The sequence below is a fragment of the Cavia porcellus genome, unplaced genomic scaffold (assembly GCF_034190915.1).
Source record: "Cavia porcellus strain 051 isolate PalLab524CR breed Dunkin Hartley unplaced genomic scaffold, mCavPor4.1 scaffold_12, whole genome shotgun sequence".
NCBI classification, from domain to species: Eukaryota; Metazoa; Chordata; class Mammalia; order Rodentia; family Caviidae; genus Cavia; species Cavia porcellus.
This window is the reverse complement of record NW_026947495.1, coordinates 42,596,751-42,611,741: the sequence shown is the minus strand read 5'-3', so window position 1 is coordinate 42,611,741 and position 14,991 is coordinate 42,596,751. Positions and strand designations below refer to the sequence as shown.

At 34.8% G+C, this 14,991-nt stretch overlaps 1 pseudogene; it reads left to right on the top strand.

The window, feature by feature from the left end:
• The first annotated feature begins 10,959 nt into the window (after nt 1-10,959).
• Nucleotides 10,960-11,065, top strand: LOC111754190 (small nucleolar RNA SNORA11; annotated as a pseudogene).
• Nucleotides 11,066-14,991: the final 3,926 nt, after the last annotated feature.

Genomic DNA, 14,991 nt, shown 5'->3' with positions numbered 1-14,991 from the left:
TGCTCCATTTCAGCCTAAATCTCTTGAACTGGAACTTCACCATCTTTTTTCAATCATTATGCCTTTCTTCTGCAATACATTTATTAAACTGCTTGATTGCAAGAACTCTCATCTGATTACAGTAATACATAGATGCATGCAACATATAAAAACTTGCAGTTTCCTGCTCATAACTGCACACTAGATTTCCTCCAAGTAGGATATTAAAATACTATTTTAAAACAACCAGAATAACTTATGAGACAAAGTCACCGCAAATAACAATGATGATGATTTAGACAGAATTCAAATCATACCAGATGCCATCAATGAATACATCATTTTGCTAGTTTTCATAAACAAGAAAATTAATTCCTACCTTTAGGCAACTTCCTGTCCCTTTGGAATAAGAGATACTGTGTCTTTCTATTTTGGGGAATTATTGGATTAAACACTGCAGTAAGTGATTCAAACTTGGTCAAATACAGTTAGACATTCAAAACATGTCCACTGGCTGAAGAAAAGAAAGATTCTGTTGCTTCTTGAAAGACCTGTCTGCTTTGGACCAGTCGTGTAAAGGGAAAGGAACACAGAGTAAGAATGTAAACTCCAAACAGTGGTGTGAGTCCAATGCACATGAGAAACTGATCAGATACTAACTTAGGTGAAATGTAAATATTAAGAAACAGAACAAGAGGCTGACTAGAATGGTAGTGTCTTATCATGGACACAATCTTCTGTGGAAAAAAAAATGAAGGATAAAATAATTCATGTGGGATTTTTAGGAAGATGAACGGACAGTATATTCATGACCATTTGACTACTAGGAAGATGCTGGCACCAGGGAGGCCAATAGAAAGCTATTTGAATAAGGAGCAGGGACAGAAAAGTGATTTGAATGAATATAAAATTGCAAATGAGAAGGCATAGAAAATATACATTTTCTATGACAATCTATTAGCTTTAGATTTTCATTTTTCTAGAAAATTATTCTTTACTTCTTGATTTTTTTATTTTATCTCCATAATGGCCTGTGACATTGGCTAATAATTACTTTCTCTTTACTTATTGTTTTCCTATTTGTATTATCATTTAATTTTAAATATTTGTTACTTCCTATTCTTTTTGCTGCTTCATGCTAGCTAGTTGTTTTCCCCAGTAAATAACTTGTGATTTATTTTATCAATTATAGTTTTTCTTGTTTTCTGGTTCACTAATATGCTCCATGTGTTTCAATTCCTTTACCTGGTTTTCTTAAGTATACTGTTAATTCCTACAGCTAGGAAATTTTACTTATTCTGGTTTAACATATTATAACTGTTTATACTGTAAATATTCCTCCTGACTCATGTAAACTTAACTCATGTAAAGAAAAAGTTACATATATCAGTATTTTAAAATGTTAATTTAAATATCATTGTCATGTGAGTTATTTCAGAATAAAGTCAAGGCAGTCAGGTGTGGTGGCACATGCCTGTAATCCCAGCACTTGGGAGACTGAGACAGGAGGATCCTCATGAGTTAAAGCCAGCCTGGGATACACAGTAAATTCAAGGCCATCCAAAGCTACATAGTGAGACTCTGTCTCAAAAAAATAAAGAAGTAAAAAATAATGAGAAATAAAGACTGAAGTCAAGAATCACCACATTGTTCACATGGAACCTCTGTGTAAATTCTACTTTAATGTCCCCTGTGGAACACAGTGTGGGCCCAGTGATTAACACCTTCACAGGAGCACACTTTGTAGCCCTGAGATGCCTGCTTGTTTTATTTTTAGATTTGTGGGTATGAAAGTTCTAAAACAGGAGAGCCTTGATGGGATTTCAGAGCAGCAGCCTGAGAGAAAACAAGCAGCTACAATTTTGGGTAGTAAGAGAAAGAAAATAAGTCATGCTGTCAATTAAGTAAGCAAGACAAGGCAGTCTTTGAGATAAGAAAGTGGGATGAGAAGACAAACTGGATGAGACTCATGCAAGCAAAGATGGTGAGACTTGTATGTTGGCAGTAATTAAATTCTATCTTACCAGAGACACCAGCCCTTTTACCAAAAAAACCTATGAATAATTAAGACATTGCTTTGGGACTCTATAAAAGTGAAATGTATCCTTTTTTTAAAAGACTACCTATGGAGGAGTTGGTTGTTTATTTGTGGAATAGCCAACTTTTTCTTTGCTAGTGTTGTATACAGGACAGACAATTTTATTTCATAATAAATTTTCCAATTAAAACTTTTGCCTGTAAATCTGTGCTATTATTTGACTATTTGACTTTTACTTTCCATTATCACTGGCACAAGGACCATGCTAGCCAGTAACATTGCTGTTGACTCCTAGTTTAACTTCACTGTGGTAAAGGAAGTAGTCTCCAGTGTTTCTAATTCTTTATATACATTGGATATCTTTAGGTTTAATGTAATGTTTAATTTTATTAAAGCTTATGGTACAGAGTCCAATATTTAACTATTGAAATATCCATATTAATTATATTACTCTGATTTCTTATTACTTACTTTTTCATCAGTTTGATTTGTAATGAGCTAAAAGATATGACTTAGAAGTCTTTACTAATACTGAATTACCAACCATTATTACTATACAAATATGTTATGTGGCACACCGAGTTTTGTGTTAGCTATTTTTATTGCTTATTTTAACTTTCATCACTGAACTGAAAGTTGTAGTTGCCTCCCTAAAATTATTCAAACCCTCCTCAATTCCATAGAAGGTATATATAGAGAGAGGAATGGGGGGTCAGCTAAAAAAATGTATATATCAGGAAAATAAAATTTGTATAAACATTTTAATGCTAAACTTATTAGAAAATCATGAGATTAATACAAATGTGTGGTAGCATGGATATATTTATATGTATATCATACAAAATCTAGCATATATTTATATGTATACACTAGATAATTTAAACTGATCTGAGTCACTATTCAGCTTCAAAAATGACACCTACTTAATCTAAATTGGTCATTCTAAAAGTTTATGACCCCAGGACCTGTTTACACTCTTAAAATTATTGAGGACTTAAAAAAATATTTTCTTCATGTAATTTCTATCAATATTTAATATAAAATTTAAAGAAAATTGTAGAGAAGTCACACTGACTCCATTTTATCCTGGATATATCTGGTCAGCAATGTTATGGGGAAAATGCAGGCCTTGAAACATTGCGCCCATCCCAAAGTAAAAACATGAGGTCCTGTACAGTCAAGAAGTGAACAAGTTATATAATTTGAGCGTGCACAACTTGAGTTTCTTTGTTCTTTATCTCAATAAAAGCTACTTGCTTAGGCTGGCCGGGTGGCAGCCATTTTGCTGACCTTTAGTGTGTGCAACCCTTTATTTTCCCTTTGTTTGAAGAACCCCAACACAAAACTTTAAAATGTTATGACCCACTTTAAAATAATAATACAATAAACTTATTTTATGTTAATACATCTAGCATCTTTTTGTGAAAATAGCTATATTCCCAAACTAAAAAAACATAATGAGGAAAAGCAGTTTTTTGTTTTGTTTTGGTTTGATTTTGGTTTTATGGTTTCTTTGTTTTACAGATTTTTTAAAATCTCTGGCTCACAAGAAATAAACTCTAATACCTGCTTTTGCCTTCAATTTGCTGAGATACGTTGTTTGACTGAGTTATGTGAAGAAAGTCAGGCTATTTACAGGCATTTAATTGGAAAAAGATATTTAAGGATATTTTAATTTAAGATAATTGTGTTTTTTTTTTATTCAACTAGTATCTTAAATGTAAGTTTCATTAAATCAACATTTATACATTTCATTACATTAAAATTCATTGCTCTGTTTTGTAGTTCGAATGATTCACTTATCAAATATGATTCTGAGCATTATACATTGGTCATCTGGAAATACTAATTCTATACGTTATGGAAGTCTTCTAAATGAAGACACACTTCATTATACAATATCCAGAGCCACATTTGGTAATATCACCATCAATTTAACCCTCTGAGAAGTCTTTTAATATTGGGAAGCTATTGAGCCCATGGTGACAGATATAAATTTTCCAGAATTTAAAATTTTGCATCTAAGTTTCAATTTTAACTTTGACCAAAAAAAAAAAAAAAAATTCAGTGGTTTCCTAGAAGTGATGGTTTTACTTTATTTGTTTGCAATAAAATATCAATCAAATATCCAAATCTGAATAGCAGTCATTTGTCTACCAGGGTTTGTTTGTTTCTTTTCTAAACAAGTCTTAAGAAATATACTCAGAAAAATAGTTTGTGAAAAAATACATTCAATAAATAATAAGACTCAATACTTTAGAAAAGTTAAAGAAGGCAAGAAGTAACAAAAATGGGGTAATAGCATGGTGAAGAGGGTGATTTTAAATATCATTGACATTTTTATTTCAGAGACCGGCTCTCATTACGTGGTCTATGCTGGTCAATGACTTTTGATTTCATTGCATCAGGTTCCTGAATGTTGGGTTTACAAATATATACCACTGCACAAGCATGTAATATAAGCATGTATTACTTAAAAAGATAAAAATTATTTTTGAAATTCTCAATTAGCCAATGATTCTTTGAAATAAATTGATATTACATGAAAAAGCAACTACTTCAGTGCTTCTTAACCAATTGCAAAGTGTTTTCCTTAGGACAATCATGGTGCTTCTTCATATTACAAAACACTAAATGGTCATAACTCCAAGGGTCAAATTAAGGAAACTAACAGTTTTTACTGCTTTATCTATACCATTCCTATAATGTGATTAATATGTTTTAGCTGTGAGTGACTAATGGTGAAGAATGTAATGATCATGGTAGTGTTTGATACCATGGTTTAATCACACTAAGATACTGTCTTAACTATACTATTTTCTTGTGACTATGACAGAATAAAATACAATACACACATTTTAAAGAAAGGGAGGTTTATTTTGGTTCACAGTTTCAGTCCATGATCAGCTGGCTGCAAGCAGGAGCAAGATGGCAGAGAAAAAGGTATTCAACCCCTGGCAACCATGAAGCTGAGAGAGAAGGCAGGACAAGAATGTACCTTTGTAGATCTCACTTCCTGTGACCTATCTCCAGCCAGGTTCCACCTCCCGACTCACATTAAGCTGCTGAGCTCCTCAATGGATGAATCGGGGGCAGGATTGCAGCCCCATGGTCCATTCACCTTCCACATGCATAAGAATTGTGGGAAGGGTACTTTAGATCTACACCACAGCAGGCATCATCAGCTTTTGTATCATTCTGGCTAATGTGAATACAGAGACAAAACAAACTAACTTCTTGAAATTATTAAGAACATAACTTTGACCTTGCAGACCTCTTGAAAGAGCTTTGACGATCCCTGGAGATCTGCAGTTCACACACTGAGAACTCTGATTTAAGTCAGACATGGGCAATCTTATTTGCCTTTCCACTGTCACTAGTTTAGGAAACTCTTGGAGATGAGGCAAGAAAACAGTGGTGATCTTTCCACAGTTGCTATTGGCAACTTTTATGACCCTGAGGATAGTGAGTCTGAGAACAAGCCATGCAAATTACAGTGCAGACCATCGACCTATACAGAAAGGAAGCCAAGAGACTCCACAAGACCTATTGTTCCACTCAAATTTTTGGTTATGTGAATGAAATTGTCCTTTCATTTTCATACCATCTTGGTTTGGTTTCTGTTCTAGGTGTTACAGACACCAATAAGAGAAAAACACAATAATCTTTTCTTATTTTAAAAATTCTCAATTACCCAATGATTCTTTGAAATAAATTGATGTTACATGAAAAAGCAAGTACTTTAGTTGCTTTTCAACCAATTGTGATGTGTTTTCCTTAGGACAATTATGGTGATTTCCATATTGGCTAGGCACTGAGTATTTCATGCAAAACAATAAATGGTCATAGATTCAAGGGTCATGGAAATAAATCTGAAAACCTTCCTCTCACCACATTTAACTTATTTACCCTCTTTTTTAAAAAGTTTGCTTTATTCTTATTTCTGACTCAATAAATTTTCTAATTTTAGTGTTTATTTCTTGCAAAATATTTTATGTGCCCTCTTATTTGAGAAAATTTTTAAATTAAACCTTAAGCTATAGGTCATGAATTTTCTTTTTGGAATATGTTATTTGACTCTGCTTAAAGAAATATATTCAGGGGAAAACTCAGCTGCCAGCTGGAGTGAGTCCTGCACACCATCCCAAGCCCCAGGAGACTTTAAGATCATAGCTTCCAGTGGTCAAGGATCTGTCCAGATCCCAGCCACACTAGGCTGCCCTCACAGGTTTCAGGCCTGCCTGGGCCACGAACAGTGACCTTCTTTCAAACCAGGAAACTTAGCTGCCAGCTGGGGTGAGTCCTGTGGACCATCCTGAGCCCTGGGAGACAAGATCATCACTCCCAGTGGTCGAGGACCTGCCCAGCTCCCAGCCACACTAGACTAGCCTTGTGAGGTTTTGTGGCCCGACTAGATTACACCAAGTTACCTTCTTCAATCAAGGGAGTTGAGAGCAGGTGAAGTGAGTTTCAGGGCATTGGTCCTTTCCTGGGGAGAGCTTTAGCCCATCATCCACAGTGGTTAGGTGCCCATCCAGCTACTTGAAACACTGATGGTGGCACAGGAGGGCCAGAGGGCCTGACTGGACCACAATCAGCAACCTCCATTCAGTCCTAGGAGCCCAGGGCATAGGAGATGATTTCCAACACACCCAGGGGAGCCTTGGAACAACACTTAAAACACAGAAATAAGGGGAAATGACAAAATGAAAGATCAAAGTGCAGTTTCAAACCTCCAGCCCATCTTAAGAAAGCCTCGGAGCCATGTACATAGAAGAAAATAATGCCATACACCTCAAATATCGGTCATAATAGAACCTGAAATAAACAAGCAACTCTGGGAAACTTTAAAGGAATTCAAACTAGAAATAATTTCCCAGGTAAAAGAAGAAATGATGAAAGTAATGAAAGGTATGCTGAACACATCTAAAGAAGACGCAGTTAAAAAATTAGAGGAACAAAACAAAAAGATAGGATCCCTAGATGAAGAATATAAGAAACAAACAAAATACATGAAACAGATTCAAGGAGAGGTACAGGAAATCAAAAATTCCATCAAAAGTTGTCAAAACTGCCTCAACGAAAGTGAAGACAGAATTTCAGACCTCAAAGACAAGATTGCAGCTAGTGAACAGGAAAGGAAAGATCTTTTAAAAATAACAAGGAAGCAGGAAATAACAATTCAACAGTTGCAAGATGATACAAAGAAAACAACATAAGATTGATAGGGATAAAGAAAAAAGAAGGGGACAACACAAATGATATCGACAAGCTATTTACAGAAATAATAGCTGAAAATTTCCCAAACGTGAGAATGGAAACTGGTATTGGGATTAGTAAAGCATATAGAATTCCAAATAGCAATAACCAAAATAAAACTACACCCAGACATATAATAATCACCATCCCAGAAATCTAACATAAGAATAGAACACTGAAAGCTGCCAGAGAGAAAGACAGATCACCTATAAGGGAAAACCTATCAGAATCACAGCAAACTTCTCAACACAACCAATGAAGTCAGGAAGAGCATGGAGTGAAGTATTTCAGATCCTAAAGGAAAACGATTTTCAACCTAGACTTATGTACACTGAAAAACTGTCCTTCAAAATGGATAGAGAGGGGCTGGGGATTTAGCTCAGTGGCATAAGCACCTGAGTTGAAAGCAGGCAGTCGAGAGTTCCATCCCTGGTACCGATAAAAATGAAAAAGACAAAAAAAAAATGGATGGAGAAATAAAATACTTCCATGACAAAGAACAGCTGAAGAACTTCACGATCACCAAGCCAATCCTGCAAAGAATACTGAAAGATAGATTAGATATGCATAGGAAAAAACCACTAAGCAAGGTAGACAAACAGAACGGAAAAATAAAGATGCAACAGCAGAAAGATAACATGTCAACAATAAACCAAAATATAACAGTTTTAACCACTAATGTAAATGGTCTCAATTCACAAATTATAAGAAACAGACTGGCATAATGGATCAAGAAACAACATCCAACCATATGCTGTCTAAAAGAAACCCATCTAACCCAAAAGGAAACTCACAGACTGAAAGTCAAAGAATGGAAAACAATACTTCATGCAACACTAACCAAAAAAAAAAAAGTTGGAGTAGCTATTCTGTTTGCAGATAATGTGAACTTCAAACCAAGAATGATCCTAAAAAATAAAGAAGATCACTACATACTGTTTAGGGGAAACTTCAAGAGAAAGAGATAACAATCTTAAATATATATGCACCAAATTCCAGAGTACCCAGTTATACAAAGCATGTATTAATAGAAATGAAAAATCAAATTAGCAATAATACAATTATAACAGGAGACCTTAACACACCATTGACATCAATGGACAGATTGATCAGACAGAAAATCAGCAAAGAAATAACAGAACTGAATCACACCTACGAACAGATGGACTCGAAAGACATACACAGAGTGTTTCATCCAACCACATAAGAATATACATTCTTCTCTGCAGCACATGGGACATTCTCTAAAATAGACCATATACTAGCTCACAGAACATATTTAAATCAATGCAAAAGAACTGAAATTATCCCATGCATGTTATCAGATCATAATGCCATGAAACTAAAAATTCATGATAAAAGAAACTGCAAAACACCCACAAACACATGGAAATTAATAACACATTCTTGAGCAATCAGTGGGTCACAGGAGAAATTCAAGAAGAAATTAAATAATACCTACAAGCAAATGAAAATACAAATACAACTTACCAGAATCTGTGGGATGCAATGAAAGTGGTCCTCAGAAGAAAATTTATTACACTGAGTTCCCACAGCAGGAAAACAGAATGACTACGAACAAACAATCTGATGTGACACCTCAAACATGTAGAAAAAGAAAAGCAAGTCAAGCCCAAAGTCAAAAGAAGGGAAGAAATTATATAACTCAGAGCAGAAATTAACACAATAGAGAATAAGAAACAATCCAAAGAATCAGTGAATCAAAGAGTTGGTTCTCTGAAAAAATAAATAAAATTGATAAGCCACTAGCCAACCTTATTTTAAAAAGGAAAAAAAAAAAGCTCAAATTCATGCAAAAGGTGAAATCACTACACACTCTGTGGAAATACAGAAGATCATCAACACCTATTTCAAAAACCTCTACTCTCATAGATTTGATAACACAGAAGAAATGAACAGATTCCTAGAAACATAGGCATTACCAAAGCTGGATCAAGAAGATGTAAAACTGCTGAATAACCCAATTTTTATTGATGAAATTAAAAATGTAATTAAGTCCTTACCTACAAAGAAGAGCCCAGGCCCAGACAGATTCACTGCAGAATTCTATAAGAAGTACAAAGAAGACTTAATGCTGACACTCCTCAAACTATTCAATGAAATTGAAAGGGAAGCAGTCCTTCCTAAGTCATTCCTGGAAGCAAGTATTACTCTATGTACCAAAACCTGAGAAAGACTCAACTGAAATAGAGAACTACAAGCCAATCTCCCTAATGAACACAGATGCAAAAATCCTCAATAAAATATTGGCAAACAGGATGCAGCAAATCATCAAAAAGATCATACACCATGACCAAGTGGGATTCATCCCAGCTATGCAGGGATGGTTAAACATACATAAATCAATAAATGTAACCCACCATATCAATAAAGCCAAAAGTAAGAATCACATGATCATTTCTATAGATGCAAAAAAAAGTTTTTGATAAGGTCCAACACTCATTCATGATAGAACCTGACAGAAAAGTGGAATAGATGATCAAATATGACAAACCAACAGCCAGCATCATATTAAATGACCAAAAACTGGAGACCTTTACCTTAAAATCAGGCACAAGACAAGGATGTCTCTTATCACCACTCCTATTCAACTTAGTACTGGAAATACTAGCCAGAGCAATAAGACAAGAGAGAGAAATAAAAAAAGTATAGATAGGAAAAGGAGAAGTTGAATTATCATTATTTGCAGATGACAAGATACTCTACATAGAAGACCCCCTAAACTCTATTGAAAGACTCCTAGATAGAATAAATAAATTCAGCAAGGTAGCTGGATACAAAATCAGTACCAAAAATCAATAGCATTTCTATACACTAACAACAAAATATGGAGAGAGAAATAAGAGAAGCCACACCCTTCGCACTAGTATCCGAAAAAGTGAAATACTTAGGAATTAATCTCACAAAAGAAGTAAACGATCTATACAGGGAAAATTATAATACCCTGAAAAAGAAATTGAAGAGGATCTCAGAAAATGGAAAGACATCCCTTGTGCATAGAAAGACATCCCTTGTGCATCCCTTGTGCATAGAAACAATAAATATTGTAAAAACGGCCATTGTCCCAGAACTATTATACAGATTCAATGCAACCCCAATGAAAATACCATCAACATACCTCATAGATCTAGACAAATCACTCCTAAAATTCATCTGGAACCAGAAGAGACCTAGAATAGCAAAGGCAATTGTAAGCAGCAAATGCAAGGCAGGAGCCATCACAATCCCTGACTTAAAAATATACTACAAAGCTACTGTAGTAAAATCAACATGGTACTAGAATAAAAACAGATCTGAAGATCAATAGAATAAATAAGAAGATACAACCACAACTACCAACATACTCAACCATCTTATCTTTGATAAAGGGGCCAAACATGTTCACTGGAAGAAGGACAGTCTCTTTAATAAATGGTGTTGGAAAAACTGGTTCTTCACATGCTGAAAACTAAAACTAGACCCAGGCCTGTCACCATGTACTAAACTAAAATCTAAATGGATCAAATATCTAACTATTAAAACAGCAACACTAAATCTGTTGGAAGACAAATTATGTAAAAACCTTGAAGACAGCCAGCTGAGCACCTGGCTCACTGGGCTAAGCGCTCAGCTTGCCTTGCCTGCAAGTGAGAAGTCATGAGTTTGGTTCCCTGCGTTTCCTCAGGGTGTGCTCAGAGCAGGAGGCCTGAAGAATGGCTTCTCTGTTTACAACACCCCCAACAGGAATCTAGGATCATTGTGACAATGTGAAGCAAATGTCCTTCACATGCATTCCATACACTTCCGCATATCTTCCAGACAGTAATAATGTGACAGGGCTCAGTAACGGGGAAAGCGATAGCATTTAGTGGGGGAGGTAGACATTTTGAGTGTACCCATAGGAGATCTGTTGGTAGTCCTAAAAGTAAAGACTTTGAATTTCTGTTTTCAATAATTTTTTTAAAATTTTAAAAAAAAAAAACTTTTTTTTTCTTTTTCCTTTTTATCGGTACCGGGGATCAAACTCACAACTGCCTGCTTGCAAGGCAGGCGCTTATGCCACTGAGCTAAATCCCCAGCCCCCCTCCCCAAAAAATCTTGAAGACATATAGGTAGGTAGAGAATTCATGAACAGGAATCAAACCTCACGGGAAATACTTCACAGAATCAATAACTGGGATCACCTCTTATTGAAAAGTTTCTGCATGTCAAAAGAAATCTCCAGCACAGTGAAAAGAAAACCCACAAACTGGGAAAAAAAATCTTAGTGAACTGTCCCTCAGACGAAGGGCTTCTGTCTAAAACATATAAAGAATTTTTTAAAAATCAGACCTCCAAAATTCAAAGACCCAATCCAAAAATTGGCATCTGAAATGAATACACAGTTCTCAGATGACAAAATACAAATGGCAAATAAATACATGAAAAAATGTTCATCATTACTCATTACAGAAATGCAAATTAAAACCACACTAAGATTCCATCTCACTCCTGAAAGAATGGCCAGGGTAAAGAAAACTACCAACAACAAATGCTGGAGAGGCTGTGGGGAAATAGGAACTCTCTGCACTGTTGGTGGGAGTGTACACTGGTGCAACCACTGTGGAGATCAGTCTGGAGACTCCTCAAAAAGCTAGGATTGGAAGTCCCATTTGACCCAGCTATTCCATTCTAGGCATATTCCCAGAAGAACTGAAAACATCATACCACAGTGATGTATGTGCACAATTTGTTTAGCCAGCACAATTTGTAATAGCCAGATCTTGTAAACAACCTAAGTGTCCATCAACTAAGGAATGGACAAAAAAGTTGTGGTACTTTTATACAATGGGATACTATTCAGCTATAAAGAATGATCACATTGAGATATTTATAAATAAATGGATGCAACTTCAGACCATACGCATTAGGAAATAAATCAAACTCACATGTGTAAATATCATATAGTCTCCCTAGTGTAAGAAATGGTAAGTGTACGTAAGAGTTTATGGTAATCATGATTCCCCATTACATTGCTTTGAAGCCTTGTAATGTTTTCATTCATTAGTTGGAATGGTGTTATCCTGGTTTGTTTGATTTTATTATCTGTGATAGTATGAACAACTATTTTGAAGAAAACAAGACATTAGAATAGCCAGTGCTGATTTAATATCATCTTACTCTGAAGTCCTTCTATGCTTTTGTTCTTCTATTTCCATTGGTTCTATCATATCTTATTGGATATTATTATTTGTGATATTATAAACAAATTTTCTATGGAAAATGAGATAATATAGTAGCCATTATTCATTCTCTGTTATTTGGTTCTGAAAGCCCTGTAATGCTTTCATTCTCTTGAATGGTTCCATACTGTTTTGTTATGTTTGATACCTTCATATATGAAGTTATGCCCTACTATTTCAAAGAAAGAGACATTATGTTAGATATTGTTAATGTATGGGTTGTCTTGTGTAAAATGCTATGTTTGTTGCATTGTTCTGATTGTATCTGCTTTGTTATGTCCTCTTTTGTCTTAATCTCTTTAAAATAAAAAAGATTTTTAAAATTCATATTTTTTACCTCATTCTTTCTCTTTATCTCTCTTTTTTAGACTATTAGTTTTACATTTTCCACACTTGTAACACTTAGACTTTTCACTGTAGTCACCATTCCCATAATTATTGACTCATAATTTTAAAATAAACTTAATATTCACTACCCATCTTCCAATGCCAATTTCCTTGTTTCTGAGATCCTTATTATAATACACTTACTAAGTGCTTGATTTTCACCAGGAATTTTTATTTTAGGTTTCATTTGTGCTATATTTCCTGATATACTCTTGAGGGTATTATCTGTTATTTTTGTCTTTAGTACAATTTAAATATAATCTTTTCCTCTGAGATATATAGTGTGGTTTCATGATGTGTTGTTTGTTGAAAGCTTCTACTGTACCTAATGTTTTCTAAAGATATTAATTTGTTATTTTCTTCTAAGAGCATTTCTAAACCCTTGAGTATAGAGTATGATTTGATATTGATCCTACTCTACCAAAATATATGGTGATATTCTTTTATTTCAAGACGTTTCTTCTTGACTGTCTTTTTATGTTTTATGTTTTACTTGTTCTCTTTATACTAACTATAAGTTATTGGATAACAATGGTAATTTTTCCTGTTTTCTGGGAATTCGAACTTAAAACCCAAGCTGAGGACAAAAATTCTGTACATACTACATTTTGAGTCCTAATAACCAAAAGCCATTAGTGAAGGACATCTAGCAACAAATTCTTTTAGAGAACAGGTTAGCAGAACCAGCTGTACTATCATACCCAGTCAGTGTAAGACCTAGACTTGGAAGAGCAGGCAATACATTTAGGGGGATTTAGTGGTAAGGAAAGAAATCTGTTTCCTCCCACTGAGAAAAAAGAGACAGATACTTTACCTCTGAGAGGCCTTAAGTTACCTTGAATGAGATACAGGTGCACTTCTAGTATCCAGGATAGCACTCATTTCTAATAAGACAGTCAGTGCAATCCAAGCTCCTGACTTCTAATGTAAGTACAGACCACCATACACACAGCACATACGTCAAACTTGGTTCTATTTCTTTATTTTTTTGCAGGTAATTTTTCTACATTCTAGAATATATGTGGTTATTTTTTCCATCCGACATCTTCCAGCCTAACTAGAAGGAGATCTCATTGTGTGAGATTTGGTAGCAAGACAACTCCCCCACACTCACCAGCGCCTAATAGAAAGTACATAGTTCTGCTGCCTCCCCTACAGCCAGGGCCAGGCAATGCTCAGCTCAGCCCCTGCATCTCTGCCCTGAACTTTGTATCCAAAGTGCACATAAAGAAATGGCTAGAACCATCTGTGGTTCCATTGGCCATCAGTATGGAGTTTCAAGCAGGCTACACACATTTAGGATGAACCAACATTTTTTCTTTAATATATATTTATCAGATTAACCAACCAGGATGTGTATTAAATTTACATAAAAACACAGAAATAACAGGTAAACACATCATATACCTTATTCTTTTCTCATACACTCATCTTTTTAGGGGAGAAGACAAAAAGCATATTTTTTTCCTTCCAACTATAGATGCATACAAGAAAGACAAAATAGGATAAATTCTGCTGACATTACTTAAATGCTCATATAGATTTAGTTATGCGTTCCCAGATTAAATTTCTCTGGATTTGTTTTATCATTATGAATTTTAACATACCACTTGAGTGAGTTCATTTCAGAATTCATACAAAGAAGATAGGTTAAAATGTTATATTAATATATTCTCTGTCCTATGAGATCCATTATGTCACATCCCTTCACACATCACTCCACCCCCACCAACATAAGTCAGTGAAATCTATTCTTATTTTACATATTTTTCAAGGGGAAAAATCTTCAATAGTTCCTCATATTCTCAGTTTTTAAAGTTTTGCCCCATTATTGTGGAGATATAAAATGTCAAGCAGTTGTTTGAAAATACAGCCTGCTTTCAATAAGGCAAGTGAACTGCAAAGCAATCAATTTTCTGCCTTCAGTAAAATTTAAACAATTTTGCTTCAATAAAGTCTGCTATTAAGTCACCTCCTTTTCTATAGCATTTCCTGGCTTTTTAAAAAACTATTCTCATTTGATGAAACCATCTTAAATCCTATTACCTTGACAACAAGGTGACATATCATTTATTTCATGAAGACCAAGAACTAAAGACAGCAGTT